We start from the raw sequence: 13,215 nt of genomic DNA on the forward strand, positions 1-13,215 counted from the left end.
TCCTTCTGAATTGGTTTTATATCCATAATGAACTGCCAAAATCAGAGTGCAACCAGAACTGGACTTTTCAGTCCAGTGCTTTCAATTCTAATGGGCAATAGCACTCAAATGCCTAATAAAGAACTCTCTTTCGAAACACTTGATTACCTTATGGAAATTACTCTTGTAAATATGCAGTATTAAAACAGGAATTATGCAAGCTTTTGCCTCCCCCAAATCCCTGTCTCCTGTTGGATAAGTACCAGTGAAATGAGTGGGCAGAGATTTTGTTATTTTTCCCCCTCTTCTGCTATAAGCATTGAAGACCTATATATCTTGACCAGCACTTTAAAATAAGCATGAATATTTGTCTTGTTTTTAGCATGCAACCCAATTCCTTCTCAAAATTCTCCTCCATCTGTTGATAGAAAAAAATGTCTGGGTCCCCTAAAAATGTGTCCTAGGAATGTGTCATATCATGCTGGTTTTCTACTAGATTGGATAAATTCTTTTTGAAAAAACATAGCACAATAGAGAATTATCACACTTCTTAAAGTTCCCAAAATTGAGAAAGACTGCCCTAAAATATATACATTTCTGACATATAGATCTTTGCAGTCTCCCACTTCACCGCAGGCCATTTATCATCAGTTGGCCCTCTGCTGGTGTTTTTCCTCTGCCACTCATCGCTCACCACTGGTCCCCTGAACCTTCATCCCGGCTGATTCACAGAGGGACACTTGTCCCTGGCCAATAGGGTCCAGGCAAGACACAATAGGGAGCAGTGGACAAGCCCACCCCAACCATCCTCTGACATGGGCCACCTTGAGCTCTATCAATCCAGCACAGATGATTTTGAGGAGATAGCATAGCCAGCATCATGGCCGGCTTCCAGTTTGGCCAGCGTCAAGACCTTGATCTTGCTTACTGAGCTAGAGCCCAATTTGTCAAGCTGATAGGGTTGGTGGCCCTTGGGACAATGTTTGGGACAGCATTTTCCAAGGGCAGGGGTGTTTGTAAGAGTAGCTGTGCAGCCCCCTCTAGGCCACCTGCAGCACTCACCTCCCCTGAGATCTAGATGGAATGAATGGGAGGGAGGAATTCTTTGCATCTCTTTGCCTTGCATCAAAGCCAGTGTGCTGTCAGTAGCCTTGAATTGCAGCTGTGAGATTCCTTGGGCTTGGTGCTCCTGTGCCAATGATTGGGGCAGGCATTTTCCAGGGGCAGTGGGCAGTGAGTCTTTGCAAGGGTAACTTGTGCCACTTGTTGAGTGTTGCCTCCCTTGAGATCTAGATGGGGTGAATGGGGAGGGGGAATGAATAGGAGCCCCTTTGTGTCTCTTCACCTTGAATCAAAGCCAGTGTGTTGTCAGCAACCTCAAGTTGTGGCTGTGAGATTCCTTGGTCCCTTCAAGGCTTGTCAGAGTCAGGAGAACAGATTATTGATCTCCGCTTTCCCAAAAGTCCAACATTGCTGTGCCTCTGGTGAGCGGTAGCTAGACCCAGCATTTCCCAGATGCTTCAGGCCAGGAGTGGGGTCTCTCTGGGCTATTTGGCCATGGCAGATAGGAATGATTGGAGCTGGCTGGTGAGGCTCCTTTGCTGTGGTTAACGGAAGAAGCTGTCTAGGAAAGCTGCCATCTGGAGGGGGGCATGAATGAAGGCTCAGCCAATCTCAATGTATACATGGTTGGACTTTGAAAATAATGGTTTATTCATTTCCCCCTTTCCATTCAGTTATATCCAACTCTTAGAGGCTGTCTAGATAACTCCCTGAAGTTTTATTGGCAAAGTATGTCACAAGTACTTTGCCATTGTCTCCTTCTTAGGGCTCAAAGAAAGTGACTAGCCTAAGGTGACAATTGACTCTATGCTTAAGGAGGGCTAGATCTCTGGGTGGCCTGATCTCTTAATTACTCAACCAAACTAACTCTCATACTCTTCATAATCTCTCAGAAATAATAAAAATATGATTTAGAAGCTGGGAGACTCCGAATTCTAGTCCTACCTTAGCTATGAAAGCCACCTGGGTGACCTTAGGCCAGTCACCCACTCTCAGCCCAACACATTTCACAGAGTGGTTGTTGTGGGGAAAATAGGAGGAAGGAGTATTAGATATGTTCATCATGCATTATTTACAAAAAGCAATGAAGGAAGAATATAAACAAACAAACAAATAATAGCTGCTGCTGCTGCTGTTAGAGAATAGGCTAGGCTAGGCTAGCATAGGATAGAATTTTTACTGCAGTTTCAATTTTTTGTTCTGCAGTTTTTTTCTGCAGAATGAGAATAAGAATGAGGAGAAGAGAAGAAGTTTATTTGGCCAAGTGTGATTAGAAACACAAGGAATAATAATAATAATAATAATAATAATAATAATAATAATAATAATAATAATAATAATAATAATAATAATGATGATGATGATGATGATGATGATGATGATGATGATGATGATGATGATGATGATGATGATAAGAAAAAAGAAGTCTGAATGACTGAATCAAAGTACAGAAAAATTGCTGCAGGCTGTGAAAACAGAGAGCATTATCAAAATAACAGAAACAAAGGCAGAATATAAGGAAAAATGGCTGGATGATAGATTAAATAGATGGAAAACCAAAGCTTTGCATGGACAACATTTGAAAAACATTGAAAGAAAATGTGATAACAACTTGACATGGGCATGGCTTAAGATGGGAACCATCAAGAAAGAAACAGAAGGCTTAATACTGGTTGCTCAAGAACAAGCACTACAAACTAATGCCATCAAAGCGAAGATACAAAAACCTACTGACAATCCAAATTACTGACTTTGCAACAACAAAGCTGAAACTGTTTCACATTTAATATGTGAGTGCAGCAAAATCGCACAAACTGATTACAAAACTAGACATGACCGAGTTGCTAAACTAATCCACTGGGCATTGTGTAAAAAATATGACTTGCCTATGTCCGAAAAGTCATGGGAACATAGGGTGGAAAAAGTTGGTGAGAATGAGAGGGTGAAGATTTTGTGGGACTTCCGAATACAGACAGATTGCCATTTGGAACACAACACGCCAGATATCACAGTTGTAGAGAACCAAAGCATACAGCTGATTGATATCACTGTACCAGGAGATGCCAGAGTTGAGGAAAAAGAACTGGGGAAAAATTACGAAATACCGTGACCTGGCCATTGAAACTGCGTGATTATGGATGAAATGGGTAACAGTGATACCCATTGTCATCGGGGCACTGGGAACTATGTCCAAAAACTTTACAAAATAAATCAAGAAATTGCAGATTCCTGCAATAACTCCAGCAAAGCTACAAAAAACTGTGCTACTCGGAACATCTTACATTTTAAGGAGATACTGGTTGATACCTAGGATGCTGGCAGCAACCCATGTCAACCATTAATGCCAGTCAATTTGAGTATTCAGTTGACTGAGTTTCATGTTTTATGAATAAAAGTTTTATAATCATCATCATCATCATTATCGTCCCCCCCAGTGAGGCACTACCTTGATGTGGTTGTGGAGCTTGTGTACTCTGAGGAAGATGAGAGCTATGCCAGAGGTTCAACCATTCTGGACAGGTCTCATCAGAGGAGTCAGACAAAGAGTGTCTCTCCCATAAAAATATGGTGAGATGTAAATTTCAGAATGCCATACCAGCTCGGATGTCATGCTAGATGTTGGAGTTCCTGGATAGCTGGTGAAAAATGGGTTACAGGACTCAGGACTGTTGGCTGAGCAACCAGGGCCAGCAGCTGTAGAACTATTGGAAGAAAAGTGTTTATCTGTCGCAAATACACAATGATTAAAAACAAAGAAATAATGATCTGTTATTACAGATCAAGTCCAACAAGAAGAGGATATCTAAAATGAATGCACCAGTTCTGGAAAGAACATCCAGAATCAGAAATAACAGAACAGAGACTAGCAGATCAATGCTGATTTATAATATGAAATAAAGTATTCACAGAAACAGAATTGGATGGACTGCAAAGGTTTACCCAGGGCAAAGAAATCAAAGCCTTGCCAGAAGTAATTCAGAATGTAGAGGCAAGCCAGGGGGAGTTAGCAGTGAAGGAATCCAGCAGAGATATACAACTGTTTTCATTTAGAAACCAAGCACCTCTTCCTCAGGAAGAACAAAGCCCTCTAATTAAAGAAATAAAAGAATTGAAACAAAGAATAACTGAGCATCTAGAACAGCACAAAAACAACAGAATAAGGCTGCCTGCATGGAAGCTTGTTCCAAAGAAACAGCTAGCACAAGCATTAAGAGATGCAAATACTGCAATATCAAGTATAAGCACCAATTCACTGCAAGAAACAAACCAACTAATGTACAGCACAGCTGCAGTTATAACTAAATACCTGGGATGCAAAATCAACAAAGAAAAACAAACAAACAGTGCACCATAAAAATGGAAGGTTAGGCTAGAAAATAAGATCAGCAATTTAAGATCACATGCAAGCAAGCTAGAACAGATGAAAGAAAAGAAAATGAAGAACAAGAAGAGCAAACAATACCTAATCAAGAAATACCACTTAGAAACAAGGAAGATCAAGGAAGCACTGGAAATAATAAAGCAGCAAATAACAGCTATAGCCAGGAAAATCAGTAGATATGAAGCTCGAATTGCAAATTATAGGCAGAACCTCCAATTTCAATCCAATCAGAAATGTTTCTACCAATCCATCAATGGAGAAACTGCAATGAATCAATCAGTACCTGTCAAGGAAGAAACAGTGAAGTTCTGGAAGCAGATATGGAATAACCCAAAGAAACACAACAAGGATGCGGCTTGGTTAAAAGGGGTGGATGCCAATAAAACAAAAGTTGAAATGAAAGAACTAGTAATAACAACAAAAATGGTAGAAAAAAGAGCAAGGAAGATCAAAAATTGGTTAGCACCAGGTGAAGATGAACTGCATGGGTTTTGGTTGAAACATCTAACTGTTATATACCCACTCATTGCCAAGCAGTTCAACAATATACTACAAGGAGGAGAAATTGAAAACTGGCTAACAACTGGGAAAACCTACCTAATAATGAAAAATCCAGCAGAAGGGGCAACATCAGGCAACTACAGGCCAATTACCTGCTTACCAACAACTTTCAAATTGCTAACTGGTGTGGTAACTGATGCAGTACAACAGCATCTAGATGAAAACAATCTCTTTCCACCTGAAAAGAAAGGAACCGCCCCAATAACAGAGGAACAAAAGATCAATTCCTAATAGACAAAATGATCTTGGAAAACTGCAAGAAAAGGAAGACCAACCCGAATGTGGCATGGATTGACTACAAAAAGGCATTTGACTCTCTGCCACATGACTGGATAATCAAGTGCCTAGAAATAACAGGAGTCAGTAGAAACATCAGAAATTTTTTGCAAAGATTGATGGCACAATGGAAGACACAGTTGCAGGTGAATGGTGAAAAGACTGGGAGAGGTTAATATCAAGAGAGGAATATTTCAAGGAAATTCATTATCACCACTACTATTTGTTATTGCACTGTTTCCTCTGTCAACAATACTGAATAACTCAGGACATGGCTATAAAACATCAAAAACATCTGCCAAACTATCCCACCTCCTTTACATGGATGATCTGAAGCTGTATGGAAAAACATCATCTGAAATAGAATCGCTGCTGAACACTGTCTGTATATATAGCCAAGATATTGCAATGGAGTTTGGCTTGGACAAATGTGCCACACTTACTCTCAAACAAGGAAAAATAGTGAAAACTGAAGGAATCAAGATGCCCCATGAAAATAACATTAAAAGTCTGGATAAGGAAGATTATTATAAATACTTGGGTATCCTTCAAGCTGACAACATCAAGCACACTGAAGTCAAGAAAAAGATTAGAGTGTATACATCAAGAGAGTGAAGAAGATCTTAAAGTCCAAACTCAATGTACCTGAAATCAATCAACACCTGGGCAATTCCAGTCATTAGACACAAAGCTGGAATAGTGGACTGGACTCAAGCAAAACTAAAAGCAATGGATAGGAAGACCAGAAAAATAATAACAGTGAATCATGCCTTTCATCCACACAGTGACATTGACATACTTTATCTACCAAGGCAAATAGGTGGATGTGGAATGCTGCAAGTACATCAGATGGTTGAAGAAGAAAAAATGGCTTTGGAAGAATATCTGAAGGACAATGATGAAGATGCACTGAAATTAGTATATCAGGAAGGCTTACTGACTACTGGAGAGACCAAGCTGGCCTACAAGAAAGACCAAATGAGGAACAGAACAGAGGCATGGGAAGATAAATCAGTACATAGCCTGTACATTAAAAAATAGCTGGGAAAGCAGATAATAACAAGACCTGGCAATGGCTAAGAGCAGGAAAGTTGAAGAAAGAGACCGAGGGACTAATTCTGGCTGCACAAGACCAAGCCTTAAGGACAAATGCATACAAAGTCAAAATTGAGAAGACAGCAACAGACAGTAAGTGCCACCTATACAAAGAAGCTGAAGAAACAGTTGACCACCTGGTAATCTGCTGCAAGAAGATCGCACAGACTGACTGCAAGCAGCGGCATGACAAAGTAGCAACAATGGTACATTGGAAGATCTGCAAGAAATATCATTTGCCTGTAAGCAAGAAGTGGTGGGATCATAAAATAGAGAAAGTCATAGAAAATGATAAAGTTAAACTGCTCTGGGACTCCAGAGTTCAAACAGACAAGCACCTGCAACATAACACCCTGGACTTAACAATTGTCCATAAGAAAGACAAAAAAAGTCTGGATAGTGGATGTGGCAGTGCCTGGAGACAGCAGAATAGACGAGAAAAACTGGAGAAGATAACAAAATACAAAGACCTACAAATAGAAATAGAAATAGAAAGACTGTGGCAAAGGCAAGCAAGGGTAGTACCAATAGTAATAGGTGCCTTGGGTGCAATCCCAAAACAACTGGAGCACCACTTGAACACCATTGTCATTGACAAATTTGCCATTAGTCAATTGCAAAAGGCGGCCTGCTTCCATTCTACGATGATATCTGTAGTACCATCCAACATCCACATCTGCCTATCCCAGGTCCTTGGTAAGGACTCGATAGGTAGACAAAAATGCCAAATCCAGTCTGAACATTTGACTGACTGTGTTGTGATCAATAATAATAATAATAATAATAATAACACAGCCATACCATATGGGAAAATATACTTAGACATTAGACAGTACTGTGGGAATTATATGTTCAGCAGAGTGATGGCATGAGGGGAAAAACTGTCTGTGTCTAGTTGTTTTGGCATGCAATGCCCTGTATTGGCATCCTGAGAGGAGTCGAAACAGTTTATGTCCAGGATATGAGACATCTGTAGATATTTTCTTAGCCTTCTTTCTGACCCTTGAATTATACTGGTCCTCAATGGGAGGCAGGCTGGTTGCAATCCTATCTATCCATTGAGGTATATACCTGTCCTATTTGGTTGCTGTATGAAACCAAACTGTTACAGAAGTACAAATGACAGACTCAATAATTCCTCTGTATCAACAGCTCCTGGGACAATCTAAACTTTTTGAGTTCATGCAAGAAGAACATTGTTTGTTGTGCCTTTTTAATGATGGTTCTAATGTTTTGAGTCCATTTCAAATCCTGGGAGATTATATAGAACCCCCAAACTTGAAAGATTACTGTTGATACTGTGTTGTTCATTATAGTAAGTGGTGGTGAAATAGGAGGGCTCCTCTGAAATCCACTCTCATCTCTACAATTTTAAGCATGTTCTGTTCCAGATCATTCTAGCTACACCACAGGGACAGATATTCAGCTTTATATGCAGACTCATCACTTTCTCAAATGAGACCAATGACTGTTGTATCATCTGCAAACTTCATACTTTAATAGAGGGATCCTTAGAGATGCAGTCATTGGATATAGAGAAAAGAGTAATGGAGAGAGCACATAGCCCTGAGGAGCACCTGTGCTAATTATTCAGATATTCAGTGTGGATATTTTTTCCTAGCTTCACCTGTTGCTTCCTATCAAAAAGCTTACAATCCACCTACAAGTATGGACAGGCACAGCTAACTGGATCAGTTTACAGTGAAGAATTTCTGGAATGATGTTTGAATGCCGAGCTGAAGTCTACAAAAAGGATCCTTGCATAGGTCGCTAGGGATTCAAGATGTTGCAATCTGTAGTGCGGTGCCATATTGAAAACATCATTTGCTGATGTATTTGTGCAGTAGACAAATTGCAAGGGGTCTAACAGCAGTGATGATTTTCAGGTGGGTCAGGACTAACTTTTCAAAAGTCTTCAGAACTTCATTCAGTTCATTGATAGAGGGTTTCTTGGGAACTGGGATGATAGAGTATTTGAATCAAGAAGTAACATCACAGATCTTTAATGATTTAAAGATGCAGGTGAAGATGGTGGCCAGTTGATCAGCACAGGTTTTCAAGCAATAAGGTACACCTTCTGGGCTTGGTGCTTTTCTGATCTCTGGTTTATGAAATAGACATCACACATCTTTTTCTAAGATCACCAGACATGAGGGGCTCGAAGCGATGGAGATAGGTGTAGCAGATTTGGCTATCACTGATGTATCTGAAATTGGGAGGGTAGCAATAGTTGACTGTAATCTCCTCTCAGACCTACAGTAGAACACATTCAGATCATCTACTTAGTTGCCAATTCTCTTCAGTAAGGGAAGGCCATATGCTGTAGCCAATGATATTCTTCAAGCTTTTCCATTCATTTGCTGGCCTCCCTGTTATTAATAGCTCCACTTCAGTTTTGAGAGAAGTCCTGAATGGAGTACTGCATTATGCCCTGGGTCTAGTGCTTTTCAACAATGATTCAGTAATTGGATGATGTAATTAAAGAGTTGCTTTTAAGATATATAGATGACACAAAACTGGAATGTGTTTCTTTAGCTGAAAGAGAATTTTTAAAAAACAAAAAGCTCTACATAGGCTCATGTCTCTTTTGGGAATCATGGTTCAAAACAGTTGCTAAATTGGCACAAATTTAGGGGATTATCAAGAAGGAACTGAAACCAAACCCTATGAAAAATGGTTACAAGATCTGAATATGTTTAGCCTACAGCAACACATTAAAGAGAGTTCTTTTAACAAACTTCAAATATCTAAATAGTTGTCAAACACTTACTCCTTATTGCCCATAATCAGTACCTGCAAGTTAAAATTACAAGCAAGGAGGAGAAGTCTCTTCCCCCTTCTTTTTCTTTGTTTTACAGGTGGATCTGTCATTTTTAAGGGGAGGGCATATGTCAGGACCCCTCAAATGGATTTGTGTATAGTTTATTGCTTGTGCCTATGCCATTTTTGGGGCCTGCCATTCTGTTGGGGAATGTAATTGCCTTGCTTTGCTTTGCCCTCCCTCTGTGTGAAAGGAATGTGATCTGAAAACATCTGTTTTATCTCCAGACAATGGAGCCTAGGACCATTGGGAAACGAAACTGAGAGATCTTGAGAATGGTGCTAAATCACTAGGTTCTCAAAAAAACCTACTACCTATGGATTGGTTGGATTTCAAATGGACGATTGGACACTGGGGGGAGGAGACCTGAATGGGCATATTGATGTAACCATTCACGTGTGAAATCCTCAGACCTTGCTTTGCTTTCCTGCTATCACTAACTCTCAATAAAAGTTCCTTTTCAAACATGCCTGTTTCAAGAGTTCTGCTTCCTTGTGAGATCTAGTTGAGGCAGGTCCTTATACCCAATTCCTGCAGTTGTTCTTCATATGTTTTAGTCTCTAGGCCTTTGATTATCTTAGTTGCTCTTCTCTGAATTTTTTCCAAAGTCTCAATATCTTTTTTGTAGTAAGGTGACCAAAATTGGTTGCAGTATTCCAGGTGTTTTATAGGGTTTTATAAAACAATACTAATACTTTGTGTGATATTGATTCTATGCCTCTATTTATAGAACTCAGGATTGTATTCGCTTTTTTAGATGCTGCTGCACACTAGTTGTCTATTCTGCCTCTTTCCAGCTTATCAAGAAGGTTATGGTCTACTTTGTAATATGCCTTACTGAAATCTTAGTATACTGTGTCAATGGCAGTCTGCTAATTTAGTCATTTTATCAAAGAATGAAATTAGATGGTTTGGCATGATCTGTTTTTAACAAATCTGTGCTGGCCAGTGATGGAGTGCCCACAACATCCGAGGGCAAGCTGTTCCACTGGTTAATTGTCGTCACTGTTAGGAAGTTTCTCCTTAATTTCAGGTTGCTTCTCTCTTTGATCAGCTTCCAACCATTGTTTCTTGTCCTGCCCTCTGGTGCTTTGGAGAATAATTTGACCCCCTGTTGTTTGTGACAGCCCCTCAAATATTGGAATACTGCTATTAGGTCACCCCTATTTCTTCTTTTCTTTAGACTAGCCGAACCCAAGTCCTGCAGCTGTTCTTCATATGTTTTAGTTTCGAGGCCTTTGATCATCTTAGTTGCTCTTCTCTGCACTTTTTCCAAAGTCTCAACACCTTTTTTGTAGTATGGTGACCAAAATTGGTTGCAGTATTCCAGGTGTGGTCTCACTAGGGTTTTATAAAGCGGTACTTAATACTTCACATGATCTTGATTCTATGACTCTGTTTATACAACCCAGGATTGTATTTGCTTTTTTGGCTGCTGCTGCTGCTGCACACTGCTGGCTCATAGTCAAATGATCATCCACTAGGACTCCAAGGTCTCTCTCACAGTTACTGTTTATGAGCCAGGTCTCCCCTAATCTTTACTTAAAGATTAAGTAAAGTACTTTGATGTTTCCTGCCTAAATGTAAAACTTTGCTTTCCTCCACATTGAAACTCATTTTTGTGGATAGGACCCCATTGTTCGTCTGTCAAGATCTTTCAGCCAGGACTTCTGTAGACTCCCCAGCAATTAGTACATCATCAAAATAGGGGCAGACCCCCAGAATATCCTTGAGCATATGTTCCATCACTACCTGAAAAATCCCTGGGGCCACACTGTAGGTGCTTGACCTTGAAGGCCCCCCTATTTGTAACAATGGTTTGGGTGGCTGTTGTGGCCTTGTCCACTGGCAGATGTTGATAGGCCTGTGCTAAATCTAATTTAGCAAACATGTGGCCTCCCTGAAAGGACACCAAAATATGGCTGACAACTGGCACTGAGTACGCATGCTTTTGAAGTGCCTGATTAATGGTGGACTTATAGTCAGCACATATGCGTACTTCTCTGTTGGCCTTGAGTGGCATTACGATGGAGGTCTCCCACACCCCACTGTCTATGGGCTGCAATACCCCCTGACTGACCAGCTTATCCAGCTCTGCATTGATTTTGGGCTTTTATGTGAAAGGCACTCGACGGGGCTTCACCGGATTGGCGTTACCAGGGGATCAAGCTTAAAAGCTATCGGAAGGCCCTTGTACTCTCCCAGGCTTGGACTGAAAACATCCGCAAACTCTTGGCAGTGTCCATTGAATGCTGGTTACTTGGATGCCCAATGCATCAAACCAATCTAGCCCTATGAGGCTTGTGTGTTGGCCTTTCACCACAATAACATCTAGTGGGCCTGTAAACCCCTTGAACTTCACCACTAATGTGGCTTCACCTTGACCACCACTTGGGAGTTCTGGAAGTCTGTGAGTAAAAATGGATCCAGGAAATTACAGACCTATCAGCCTGACCTCAATACCTGGGAAGATTCTGGAAAAGATAATCAAACAACAAATCAGCGAGCACCCAGAGGCAAACAAAGTTATTACTAAAAGCCAACATGGGTTTGTCAAAAACAGATCATGCCAGACAAATTTTATTGCATTCTTTGACCAGGTGACAAAATTAGTGAATCAGAGGAATGCTGTGGATATAATTTACTTGGACTTCAATAAGGCATTTGATAAAGTAAATCACAACCTTCTACTTGATAAGATAGAAAAATGTGGGTTAGACAGACTTTCTACCAGATGGATTCATAGCTGGCTGACCAGCCATACTCAGCGTGTGGTCCTCAATGGAACCACATCTACTTGGAGGAAAGTATGTAGTGGGGTGCCCCAGGGCTCTGTTCTGGGCCCAGTGCTCTTCAACATCTTCATCAACTATTTGTATGAGGGGATAAATGGGGAACTCATCAAATTTTCAGATGACACCAAGCTAGCAGGAATAGCCAACACTCCAGAAGACAGGCTTAAGATATAGGAGGATCTGGACAGACTTGAACACTGGGCGCTTTCTAACAAAATAAAATTCAGTGGTGGAAAAAGTAATGTTCTACATTTAGGCAAGAAAAACCAAATGCACAGGTATAGTATAGGTGGTACCTTGCTCTATAGTAGTAACTGTGAGAGGGATCTCAGAGTCCTAGTGGACAATCACTTAAATATGAGCCAGCAGTGTGCTGCAGCTGCCAAAAAAAGCCAACACAGTGCTAGGCTGCATTAACAGAGGAATAGAATCAAGATCATGTGAAGGTTAATACCACTTTACAATGCCTTGGTAAGGCCACACTTGGAATACTGCATCCAGTTTTGGTCACCATAATGTAAAAAAGATGTTGAGACTCTAGAAGGAGTATAGAGAAGAGCAACAAAGATGATTAGGGGACTGGAGGCTAAAACATATAAGGAACGGTTGCTGGAATCGGGTATGTCTAGTTTAATGAAGAGAAGGGCGAAGGGTGACATGATAGCAGTGTTCCAATATCTCAGGGGGCTGCCATGGAGAAGAGGGAATCAAGCTATTCTCCAAAGCACCTGAATGCAGGACAAGAAGCAACAGATGGAAACTAGTCAAGGAGAGAAGCAATCTAGAACTAAAGAGAAACTTTCTGACAGTTAGAACAATTAATCAGTGGAACAACCTGCCTCCAGAGGTGGTGAATGCTCCAACACTGGAAGTTTTTAAGAAGAGAATGGACAGCCATTTGTCTGAAATGGTATAGGGTTTCCTGCCTGAGCAGGGGGTTGGACTAGATGACCTCTAAGGTCCCTTCCAACATCATCATCATCATCATCATCATCATCATCATCATCATCATCATCATCATCATCATCATCATCATTATTATTATTATTATTATTATTATTATTATTACTATTATTTTAAAAGTAGGTCAGCCATTAAGCAAGCAGTTAGACATAAAACAAGTGATTTAAGCAGATAAGGCCAATACATTGCATGTTTTGTACTTTGGGAATCTCTTTTTCATCTCTCTGATTCCCTGTGGTGAAAAACTTTATTCATATGTAATTAATGAAGGAAAATTTGAC

General features: G+C 40.4%; 1 protein-coding gene across 4 annotated transcripts in view; it reads left to right on the plus strand.

Annotated features, from left to right (window-relative positions):
- Positions 1-13,215, plus strand: part of GRB10 (growth factor receptor bound protein 10) — a 285,454-nt gene that overhangs the window by 195,428 nt on the left and 76,811 nt on the right. The gene's annotated exons all lie outside the window — the stretch shown is intronic.

Source organism: Vipera berus (genome assembly GCF_964194415.1).
Source record: "Vipera berus genome assembly, chromosome: Z".
NCBI lineage: Eukaryota > Metazoa > Chordata > Lepidosauria > Squamata > Viperidae > Vipera > Vipera berus.